Genomic DNA, 12928 nt, shown 5'->3' on the forward strand with positions numbered 1-12928 from the left:
TCCGGAGCGGGGCCGTCCCCCCCCCCCCCCCGACCCCTGCCGCCCTCAGCCCCCCGCTTCGCCCCCCGCGAGACCGCCTCAGCTCACCCCACCTGCCCGAGCCGGCTCCGCACCGCGGCCTCCAGCCACCACCCTCATCCCCAGACAATGAGCTGTGAAGAGCAGGTTCTCTTTCCCTATTTATTTTTTAATTTTTAGTTCATTTTTTTTTTTTTAAATGTCATCTTTTCGCAGTGCAGCTCCGCACTCTGACTGAAAAAAAAGGAAAAAAATCACGTCAGTGTCTGTGGGGAAACGATTGGAAAACCTGGAGGTGATGCACGGCCACAGCCTCGCCCCCCGAGGGCCGGCGGTCTGACAGGGGGCTGCGACCTGCCCCTGCTGCGCGTCTGTCGTGCCGGCCTCTCGAAACCACAATTGTTTTGGTTTAATTTCTGAGAGGAAAAATGCCAAGTTACACCTTGGAGATGGGCATAACGGCATCTCCCTTTGTCTAAGTTGCGGAGCAAAATAATTTTTACCGCTCACTTGAATTTTGTATTCGTAATAGCATCAAGAAGATGTAATCTTCCTAGGCTAGGGCTTTTTTTGTTTTTTTTTTTTTTAAACATGGAAGTGTTAAGGATTTGCCATTTACCTAGTGAAAAAAACCTTGAGTTACGCCCATTAAATGGGAGTCAAGCTAATACAGTTATAAATCAGAGGTTTGAAGTTTAGAAACGTTTAATATTTATTAGATTATTTTGATTTCACATTCATTATGTATGCACATCAGGGAGTAACACTAGAATCGTTAAGCAAAATCGATATGCAAAGTACTCACAGTAACAGGATAGAGAGGAGCCCTGTTCTACAAAGCAGGAAAGTTCCTTAACAAGTAGCCAAGGAAATTGCCTGACCATCAATTCGTGTTAAACTGAAGCTTTTTGAAAGAATCCACCGTGTTTCTAATGAGCATAGCTGCAAAGATGACCTTTCACGTGTAAGGAAAGCATGGACTTCAAAGCCAGAAAGTTTTAATGTCTCTGTTACATTGCATAACTCCACCAAACAGCAGCAGACTGAAAATAACAGGACACAGTGATCTTCCCACCTGGAACACCCAGGAGATATTTATATTTTAAAATGCTGCTTAAGTATACCAAAATCAGTTCTGAACCCTCTAATTTTAGTAATGACAAATCCTTAGATAAATATGCTTAAACTGCTTTGACTTATTAGACTAAGTTAATTGAATTCCAATCTATCTGTATTAACAGTTTATAAACTAGACTGATTACACCTATACAGGTTTTCGTATGTTTTTTTTTCCCCTCAAGAAAAAATCAAGGCTTTCCTTTGCTCTATTAGGGTTTTATTGTACCTGTAACAGAAACCAAATCCCCAGAACAAAATGCATGTTTTACTAGCTGAAGTACAACCTTTTTTATCTTCAAAAATACTGAAGATAAGGTTTCTCAAAACTACCACAAGTAATCTGAACACAAATCACAACAGTCTTCTGCTTAACATATTTAGAGCCTTAGAAAATGGTCTCAGATAAGCTCAGAACAAATCCCTTTCAGAAAATATACGTTTACTATCTTACATCTTTTAACTTCTTTTTCTATACTCCAGAAGCATTGTTGTTGACACTGTAAACCAAGCAGAGAAGATACCAACAAGCCAACCCACGTAACTTACAGCATTAGCTACAAAGCACTAGTATTTTTAACATTTTGTTAGAACTTATTTATTTTATAGTTTCATAACTAAATTAGCAATGCTTATTCCCTCATTTAAGGCTGAAAGAAGCAAAAGCTTTCAATTGAGAACTATTGCTTCTCTATTACTTCCTGGTCAAGGCATTTCAGAAGCCTAATATAAAGACTCAACCTGCCGCTGATGGAAGGACATGTATTTAAAAGTCATAGGAGAAGACAGTAATAGGTTTACTTTGAGGTCTGGGATATGTGGGATTTGTTTATTTACTTAAGCAAAAAGGGAGGCTGCTGGTCTTTCACTTCTTGCATTTTTTGTTTTCTTGCAAAAAAGAAAATTCTTGTTTTATGTGTCTTTCTGCAGTAATATACTAGAAATGTAGTATAGCTAAGATGGATTCGTTGTTTTGTGCTTCGCTTAGTTGGCGATTTTAAAAAACTTTTTCCAGTGTACTTTAGTATTTAATGATAATTCCTAAGGAGACTTCTAATGGATGATGGTCCTTAAACTGTAAATTGTCTCTGTTTGTTCAACGCCATTGTTTTATTTTTTATTGTCTAGGAAGGTAATGCTGGAACAACGTGGACTTCTTTATAGATCCATAATTCTTTCCAAAGGCTCTTTAATTCTGTGTTGCTCTTAATATATTTCTTGTTTTATTAACTGTTTCTTTGTTCTACCTTATATTGTAGATGAAGAAGGAACTCTTGAAAAGCTGAAGCTCTAAGTGGAAACAAGGTAGCTTATTCTAATTACTTACATTTTATGCATGTAATTGCAATGGATAAAAGGCCCTAGTTCTATGGTAACAATATCAGTATTTTTCAAAAAAGCTTTTAATAAAATTGATTTGTTGTTAGAACCCTTGTTGTTAGAAATCTTAAAAGAAAGAGTTGGAATAGTAAGAGAAAATACTTCAACTGTTAATTAAAAAGACTAATTATCACTGTTACAAGAAAGTAACTAAAACAAAGAATCTAAATGTTGAAGACGTCTGCTAACCATGCTAAGACAAGATAGGCTTTGGAATTGGTTTGCATTAAGTAATTTATGACCTAAGGAACTCTTATTTACAGATATTTTAAGGATGGATTATTACCCTTATTTAGTCAAAATCCTCAGAGTAGAAAGCAGTCATATTCTCTTATTATCTATATAAAGTATAGTTGTCATGCGCCTATTATGTGCATGCCTGCAAAAGGAGGAGGAAAAAAAACAAACAACAACTTCTCAGGTGCTGTCTGTTCATCAGTAGTTTTGGTGTTTAACACTTGTAATGCCATTAGTAATATAAGCTGAGTGTAGTCCAAGTATTTCCAAGCCATTTGCTCAACAGTGTGCTATTTGCTAGTAAATATGCTTTTGAACCTCTATCCTATTTGTTTCCTTTTTTAACTTAAAAATGGATGCATAGTCTCTTCTGGGCTTCATATTTTCTGTTGTTAACTTGAATCATCTTCCAAGACTGTTCTAAAAATAAAAAGATGCACAGTACATCAAAGAAATGAGTTCTGACAGAAGAATTTTCTTTTTAAATTTTAGAGAATCCTAACTATATATTGTAAAAGGTTCTTGCTTTCTTCCACTAATGTAGTACTTTATGGGGTGTGTCTATGTGGGGGGAATACTTGTAAAACTTTAACCTGGGTTCTGACTCTCTTGAATTTAGAGATGCATGTGTTAAATACTACTTATGTGGCTATAATAATAAGTTCTCAGGTATTGCACTGATGAAATTAGAACTTCTGCTGTGCTGAATAGAATAAATCAACACACAAGGGATGCAAATAAGCCATACTGCAAATGTAACAATATCTCTTTCAAATGTTTGATGAACCTGTTAAAGGATATTGTCAAATAATACTGTATTGACTGTGTGATAGCAAATCACTTACAAATACAAACTTTGCTTTTGGAGTTGCTTGTCAGTGTTGGTTATTGAATAGTAGTAGTAGTACTGCTCTGTTCAGCTGTCCCTGGAACATTTTCACAAGCAAAAAAAGGGTAGACAAGAGCCTTTTTTTTTTGTAGTTCTTGCATTGTTCAGGCAGTGACTTGTAATGAATCAAACTTTGTGTAAATCTTCACAAATTTGTGCTGCTTTTTAAAACAGTAATAGGGAATAATGTGATATCCACCAACAAACTGAGCACCACACTTCATCAGTGAACGTACACTTGAAGATTTGGAGAAACTTGAGACAACGTATGATTTGTCAGCTTGGTATTGAACTACAGGGATTCCAGTTATTTTCCCTTAGGGGCCTCACTGGTAGTTTCTCAGGCTGTGTATTTTTGGTTTATCCTATCACTCTTGCTCTAAGCAGCTGTGCTTTGCTCAAGTGTGAATAGCACTTAGTGTTACTCAACTAGCTGTCACTCAAGCAGGTTCTATACCTCTACTTTACATGTAGTATGTTCTGAAAGATTGTAAGGTAGCGACACCCATAATCATGTAGTCACATACATTGTTCCCTGTATTGTTGTTGATTATCCAGCTTCCAAATCACTTTTCTGTGCTGCTGTGATTCAGTTAATATATAGCTTCTAACAGTGGAATGTGGACCAGAAAGACATTGATATTTAACACCCTTTTTTTTAAAAAAATGCAAGAGTTACGTGAGGTATATGAGAATCTTCTGTTTAAAAATTTATTTTTTTAGTAACTGCTGCATTAAGAAGTAGAATGCTAGGCATTATTTCAATACTTTACCTCAAACAAAACACTAGCAAAGGGAGAACTGAGATGACTTGCTTCTGTTTTGCTGTAAGGCCTTACTAACGTTCAAAAGGAGACTCCAAGGATCTGTTGTATGGACAGGATGTTTTCAAAGCTACGTTAGGCTCTAACAGGAGAGAACACTCGTCAAGGTTCAAAGCCATTTTTCTTTCTGGAGGTAATTAGGGTTTATCTCATAACTGTGTCAACCAAAGTATTGACACATGAACTCTTTATATGGACAAAGATTTGTTTTTTAGGAATGACAATGCAGGGGAGTAAAATACCATTTCATCTTTTGTGACAGATTAATACCACTAGTTGGAAGTCATTACACAGTAGAAAGTCACATTATTTATAAATATTTTAGCAGCTCACTCCTGATGTAGCAGTCTTCCATATATGAATCCTATGGCTCTCAGGCTGCTCATTTAAATTAGAAATGTCTCTACAAAGCTTACTGCAATATTCTACCTTCTCTGAAGGAGAAATACTTCAGCAAACTGAAGTAATCAGAACTCATTTTCAGAGGTACACAAGCCCGTTGAGGTTAAGAGACAGCATTAAAAAGGCAGATAACAGAACTTTTGGATAATTGTGATGGAAACACGTAAGAAACATCCCTTTTTACAATAAAAACAGATCTTGCAGTATCAGCTTTGTCTGAAACACTTTCATTCTGTAACTCAGTCACTTTCTTGTGGTGAGTGACTGTTAATATTTTTTTTTTTTCCTCCAGAACTGATCATTCAGCCTTACTGAGCAGAAAAAGCTGTCCTGTTTTGACATAGTCTGTGCTGGTCTTAACTCTTCTCTTGGCCCTATTTATTTCCAGGTAGACTTTGCAGTTTGCTTTGCCTGGAAAAAAAGCAAAGGTTTTTGTTTATCTAGCCACTTCTCCTTGAAACCTAGGTAGTCTGACTGTGTACATATAAGAACGTCATCTTTATTTTCACCTCACGTTGAGAATATATACCATCTGGTGGTGTTCCAGTGGACTTGCACTTCAATTTCTACTAGTTTTGATGGTCAGAGAAGCCTACAAATCTTTAGCCCACTGACATTCTGAACACTCAATTTTTGTGTTCTTAAAATAGCAATATTGCTATTCTTGTGCTTCTAAATCACAAATTAGCCTGAGTTAGGCTAGCTTGTGTTGCCTGAGTGTGCTTAAAAATGCACAGACACATATCAGTACATGGGAGAGAAAAATAATGGTAAGAACTTCTGTAAATCTGGATGTCTGACTGAATATATTCAGGGTGTTTGAAAAGGTGATGCTTATGTAGCTAGAGATAGGGAAGTTCTTGGATGTAGCAGTCTTGGTGACCCATCCAAGAAAAATGAAACTTCTAGAAAAGATTTTTCTCACCAGAGGGTCTGAAGCAGCCTTGAAACTAACTGAACCAAGGTGATACCAATATGGCCAATTCTTCTCTTGTCAATTGGGACAAGGTCTCTATTATCTAATCGTTCTGTGCTTTTCAAGTTTGTTCTTGTAAACATAGGAGACAATACACTGCATGTTATGGCTTAAACTAAAAGTTTCTCAGGGGAAGACTGATACTGTCCAACTGCTTGGGATTTGGGGTACTCAGTAGCTCTAAATTTTAGTATGTGTTTTGTTTTGTTTTTCTAAAATTGTTTGAGAGGCAACAAAGAATTGGCTGAACTACTAAGATATTTAGGTGACTTGGAATATCCTGGGTAATAAAACTCAAGTATTTCTATTTCACTTCCTTCTGGTTTAGGTGGTCCTTTCTAAATTAGCCTCAGGGTCCTTCAAAGTCCTTATTTTTTCATTTCTATTTTCTATGGTCTGAGTCTTTCTTCTTTACATTAGTAACAAGTTTAATTTAAAATCTAATTATTTTACAACAGCAGTACCAGAGCTTATCAATGTTGTCTGTTAACACCATTCATAAATGCCTCATGGTTTGCTTGTCACTCTTGTCTGAGTTCTGTTGTTGCCTGTAATACTGTACATAAACCCATCTGCCAACCAACAAGTACTCCTTTCCCTATAGTTGTTGCAAGGTTCCTCTTCAGGACTACTTTAAGGAACTGATTATATGGTCATAGCTAGTTAATCTTAGATATTGTGCTTCCCTGAGCACCCTGCAAGTGGCCTTCCCACAAATCACATATGACTTAAGCAAAAAGGTAACAAGGGCATCCAGGGTAGGACAGTTGTCAAAACTCAGTGAAGTCTTTTCATGAACTCTTGATCACAGGCAGTGGAGCCCAAGACTTTTTTTTTTTTTGTCTGTTTTACAGAACAGATAACTTAAGTCCAAGACAGAACAGATGTGCTTAATTTGATCATTGCTGTCTCCAGAACTTGACAGCTGCTGAGATCTTCAGTCCATCATGTAAGCTATGTAGGATTTATTAGGAGTAGTGACTCAGGTGATGGTTAGTAACTGGAAAAATTAATCTGTGTTAATTACATCAACAATGACTTAGGGATAAAGATAAGGTCCAAATAAAGTTAGAATATCAACTGACATTTGATGGTTTCCACTGCAAACTAGAGTAGATGTTTTAGGATTGCCTCTGTAAACAAATTCAAACTCTGGAGGATTGGGTCCAGAAAATGATTGATCATGAAATATTTAAGTAATTAACTCAGCAGAGAAAATCCTGTATTTCAGTAAGTTTATGTTGAAAGAGAATGTTGGTAATGCTCCGTGGAAGGTAAAAACCTGGTAAAATAGTGTTTAACTTCTTTGTTTTGGTTAACTAATACTTGTCTAATGACAAGCTGGCTCTGAGGATGAAGTAGCACTTTTTCCCATACTTAGTGCTTGGTTGTTGTCCACACTACTAACGTTTAGCAGCTACATCAAAACCACTTGATATGCTGTATAGATGGGTTAGGCATGCTCAGTGAAACTGATACGGAACTTCGGTTTTATTGAACGTATTTTAGATATGGCAATAGGCTCGATGGCTAAGAGACTACATATAATAATCTGAAGCTTTCTTGTTATGAACATGCTTGTTATTTTTCCTGTAAAAATGCCTTCATTAATTCTTACCACTAGCTGGTGCTATGATACAGCTTACTGAGTATGCTGTCATACTGCATCTGTATTAATAGCCTGCAGTGAGAAGTCTTTCCTTTTGGTATTCTGCTTGTGTATTTTTTTAAACATTGCTTCTTGTCAGGTATATCAAGTCTTAAGTCATTCTTGCCCAGTTTTCTGCGTGAAATGCAGAAATGCTTTACCTTCTCAGATACTTTTATTGCTTTCCACTCAGTTAATCAAGCATACTTATTGTAGAAGTAAGCTAATTATTAATCATGACAAAATGACCTAGGCAAGTCCACCAGGAAAGCTGTTTTCAAGGGGTAACTTCATAATCAGAGTAAAACATTTCTTAAGCCCAGAACTTCTAGTTCTAAATGAACAGAGGGTAGGTTTTGCCTCCCTGGGAATTGTGGTTAGTAACAACGTATGTTTTTGTGATTTCATTACTTTTTTTGTCTCTCAAAGAGTGTTAGTGCCAAGGGTAGTTTCCTCAGGTGAAATCCCACTCTGGATTACAGAGGTAACTTGATGCAGCAATTTATATTATCTTAATGCTTTCACTATTTACTAATAAAGCAAAGGCTGCCTGTTAAAAATGTAAGCTATATTTTATTGTATAACTTACCTTTAAGGGCTGGGTCTTGGGTCAAAATCTCTCCTGCCATCAAGCTATAAAACTAAGGTTAAATTTTGAGAAATGGCCTTTGCTTAATTCTTTTTGTAATTTTAGTTTTGTAAGGCAAGTGTTATCTGCATCTGTATGAAAGAATAGGTTCCCCTGTGTGATCCTCAGCCTTCTGTCAGTCTCTGATCAACTGAGGTGGAAGAACTGAAACTAGTGTAGTAGATCTAGGCTGACCAAACACTGACTATCATGGAAGCAAAGTAATGTCACTTGAACATTCACAGCTGTAAAATTTGAGCTGTTTCGATTGTATGAAGTATTGCAATGTTTAAAGAGAACATATCTCTTCAGCAATTGTCTTTATGCCAAAGTGTAACAGGAATGTAGAGTTTGAAGTTGAAATGTTTTGAGTGCTATAAAAAAACCTTTCAGGACACAATTAACATCGATATGTCAGAATATGCAAAAGCTTATGCACACTCCCTAATACACCTTTTTCCCCCTTGGTGTTCTGATATTTTGTTGTGAAGGACTAACATAATGTGTTTTTGCATAAGTGATAGGGCTCTCTCTCATACAATGAATGTGTGAGAAATTCTGCCGTGGAAGGAGTCTACAAGGCTGCAGGCAGGAGAACACTGACAGTTCTGCAAATGGCTGTTCCTTATTGCTCGGTAAATAGCATCAGTAAGAAGTGCACAGGAGACAAAAGACATTCCTTCAGGGTGGAAGGTAGTATGTTGTGCTACGGTCAGTTATTACTGCTTATTCATCTCCTGTGGTCCTTTATTCCAAGACTAGGTAGGAAGTGAAGAACAACTGACATTCCCATCTTTTTCCCTGTTGAATCTAGTAATCCCTTCCCTGTTTCCTGTATATGATGAATCAAATGTAATGAGGCAAAATATCCACAGGTCTCTAAAGAACTGTGTTATCTGAGGATAACACAGTTGATGTGAGTATGAAATAGAGTTGCTTCCCAGCTCAAATGAGTCATACAGTACTAATTTCATAAGACCAAGATAATCATTAGTACATTTGAAGTTGCTTTCTTAGAGAATGTTTCTTCATTCCATAGGGAAGGTGGAAGTATTTTTGATAAGGACTTAGGTCCACTTCTAGTTGATTTAACTCAGTTGCTGATCATATTGCCTTTAAGTTATTACCAGATGACAGTTTTGTTTTTTTTGTAGGGAAAAAAAGAGTTAAAGGACTTGCTTGATCAGTAGTTTCCTGTTCTGCTTGGGAGAAGAAGGGTTTCTGTGAAGAATCAAGCAGGTTTTTCTTACTATTTTTCCTCTCAAGAACCAGGAGGAACCTCTAGTTTTACTCAGGTTTTATTGGACTTACTGCTGCGTTGCATCAGTATCCCTCATCTTTCAAAGGGAAAGGATAATAAGGTTGCAATTTCTGCTTCTGCAGTGACTTCTTAGGTTATCCTCAATTTGAAAAACTAAACCTGGTTTATGTCAGCGTTGCTATACCATTTCCTATTCCTTCCATTTTTCACTTCTCTGAATGGTACTGCTTGGTTTTGTTTCTTAACTCTCAAAATCAATCTCCCTTGCCAAATGCCTTCTGGAAACAGAATACACCCTTGAAAATGAATGGAATGCGCAGCACTCCTTGCTGGCTAAGACGTTTGCTAATATAGCATTTGCTAGAGACTAACTCCAGCCTAGAAGAGCCTAACAAGCTGCGTGATTGAACAGGGATCTTTGTCGCGTTGTCCAACTGTTTGTTGGAGAGCGGGGGGCTATGGTTTTGGTCTGATGCCTGAATCCACAAGGCCTGGACAAAGACACAGGGGATACTGGGCTTATTTATACATAAATGCCTCCATGCTGCAGCTGTGAGAAATGTATGTTATGGTACCTAATATCAAGTTACGTATCCGCTGTTACCTTCTGTGCCGATCAGTAGCCATCCAGCAAAACTAGGTGCTGAGAAATTTGGTATGATTGATATTTCATGTTAAAAAGCTGTCTGGGAAAGGACAGGTATGATCAGCTTATACTTAATCTAGTTAAGTAGATGCATATAAATACTTATGACAATGTCTTCAGGCGTGGTGTAGGCAATTATAACTTAAAGCTTTAAATTGCAGTGGTTCAGTAGTATCTACACTACAGAACTTCATATGTGCAGGAGAGACAGTTTTAGATGGAGTGGTTTCTCATCAGAAACATTAATCATGAGAGCATTTCTGACCTGAGGCCTCCTGGTAGATTGTAGTTGCTTTTTTCTTGTGCCTGTTGTTACTGTTTTATATTAAAGAATAAAAAGGATCATGTAATCATAATGTAATGAAACATCTCTTCATCTGAAGTAATAGAAAGCTGTGACAGGACTAATGTTTAAAGATTCATGTGTTGATGGCTTTTCCCTTACCCACAGATATAACCCTTGGCAAGTCACTTCATCTGTGTATCATTCTCTCCTGAACCGGAGGTAGTGCTTACTGTCCTTTTGTGGACGATACATCAGCGCTTTTGAGTTTGAGAACTTCATGTTAGTGTGCAGGTTGTACTTTTTAATGCAAGTCTGAAATAGCATGCAGCTAAGATGCTTGCAATATTATAATGTAATCTCTTAAAATACTGAATAATGATTTAAAAATAATTGCTGCATGTTTTAATTAATGTTCTAACTGTTTATGAATACTTTTTAAATCTGTGGGAGGAGTTTGAGATTTCCATAATATTCTTCTGGTGAATACTTAGTTATTGCCAGTTACTGAATTCATTCTTCAGATGTTTTCTGTTCTTACAGTAAAAAAAAGCCTTACGATGAATCATTGTACTGACACCTAGAATTATAAATATTCATGCATCAAATCATTACTTTCACAGTATACTACCCCTGTATATATTTCTCACAGACACAAATATAAGGGGCCGACCATGTTTATGATACTTTTTGGTGACATCTGGCATTTTCAGAGGAAGCCTGGTGCCTGCTTGTCTGTTAGAGACAGCCACAGTCATGACTCAAAGCCAAGCTGTGAAAGGGAACATTGCTGTTACTAACTATAAAGGAATGAACACGATCAGTAATCAGGATTTTAAGTTAACAACAAGTGTTGATATATTGAATGTCATTCCTGGTGAATAAAAATCTAACCTGGCCAGCTGGTCAGAGTATGGAGCTGATGTTTCCTGATGTGCTCACATTCATAGGAAGTCTCCTGACCTTGGGCCCTGATTCTGCAAGCATGTATACTGACCGTTCATTTCAGCTTATGGAAGTATTTGCCCTAGGACAATGTGCTGTTTGACTTCTCCAAAGCAGAAAAGATCACATCTTCCACATATATTCTATGAAAACAAACCAAAAAAAACCAACCACCAAACAGGTAGCTCATGTTAAACCTACTGTTGAATTTCTGAACTAGTAATGGGAAGCTAAATAATTCAGGTCAGTGAAAGCTCAGCCCCAGCACACTGCTGTACTTTACATAGGAGTGTAGACCTCTGCGTTGATGTTTTTTTTTTTTAGTTTATATTTCTAGAATGCTTGTATCATGAAGTTACAAAAGTGAATTAAATTACGAATTCTTCAGTAGCATATAAATACATAACAAAGCTTTTCACAAAGTCACTGTTTCTTGAGGCCTGATTGAGGCAGAATAGAATGTTCTACACTGGAGATTTCTCGGCAGCAAGGCAGTGTGAATCATCATAGGATTAAATGTATCAGTGCAGCAGCAGTTGTTTCTTCTTGTTGGCAGAATAAGGGAAATGGAGGTATTCTGATTCTTAGAGACCCTGCTTTCTCTAGTCATATACTGAGTATTCTGTACTCCAGCTGATAATCAGAAGGGAATTTGTGTCTTTGTTTTTACTGCTTCAGATCTATTACAGCACAATATATTTAGTACTAAGCCTCCAGTGCTGGAAGACCCCCAGATTATATTTCAGTGGAGCGTGGGCCATCTGTTTAATGATTGGTGTCACCTAAGATTAATAAAGCTTTACCTTGAACCAAAGGGCAGTAATTATATTGCTGTGGACAGATTCTGGATGCATATGCTTTGGTATCTGAGGTTTCACTGCATAGGATTAGTATGTAAATGCAAACACATGACAGATTCCTTAATGGAAGTTGCATCCTTGTGTGGGTACATACGTACTCTACACATGATAATCTCCACCATGTTTCATCAGAGCAGCCTTTCAAAACAAGTTAAGTTGTACTTCCATTTCATTATAAATTGCCTGCCTGGATACTGCTTGAGATGTGATGGGAATAATTTATTCAAGGGGAAAGTCATTCCTGTGGAAAACTTTACGTTAGAATCTTCCTTGATAAGGAAGAGAATGACTGTTTCGGGTGAATTACTACCAGAAGTAAGGTCAGCACTTTGAAGATGATTATATTTGCTGACAGCAAGCTACAAACCAAAATCTTGTATACAGATATGCTTGATTTCTGAGACTAAAGGAAAGTCTAAACACAGACTTCAGGAAAAAAAAGTGTTTTGTTTTAATAGATAGGACAGAAAAGCAGCCATATCTGGTAATCAAAGCCTTTAGATCTAGAGTGGAGTTCTTAGTATAGGCCAGTCTGAAGACAAAGATTACTAAAGTTTAACCTAACAAGATCCAAATGGAGGCTTTTCAGATATATTCGTATTTACTAGTCTCTCGTCTTACTTTCTTCCTACTCCTTCTGCAGTTTATAAACTCATCATCCCCACCACATGAGCGTAAGAACAGTGCTAAAAGACTCTAAATTATTTTTTCTCATGTTTAGCTTTGATACAGATTAAATGTTTCAGGTGTTATCAACGTGTCAAATGTGTCAGAATTGACAAGACAAGTAGCAAAGCTATTGAGGAAATTAAAAA

The 12928-nt window shown here is 37.0% G+C and overlaps 1 long non-coding RNA gene across 1 annotated transcript; it reads left to right on the forward strand.

The window, feature by feature from the left end:
* Positions 1–26: 26 nt before the first annotated feature.
* On the forward strand, positions 27–12894 carry LOC308181228. Its single transcript, XR_013941375.1, has 4 exons — positions 27–165; positions 2394–2439; positions 6697–6791; positions 10477–12894. It is a non-coding gene; the product is annotated as an uncharacterized lncRNA (long non-coding RNA).
* Positions 12895–12928: the final 34 nt, after the last annotated feature.

This window comes from Anser brachyrhynchus (genome assembly GCF_964034855.1).
Source record: "Anser brachyrhynchus genome assembly, chromosome: 21".
Taxonomy (NCBI): domain Eukaryota; kingdom Metazoa; phylum Chordata; class Aves; order Anseriformes; family Anatidae; genus Anser; species Anser brachyrhynchus.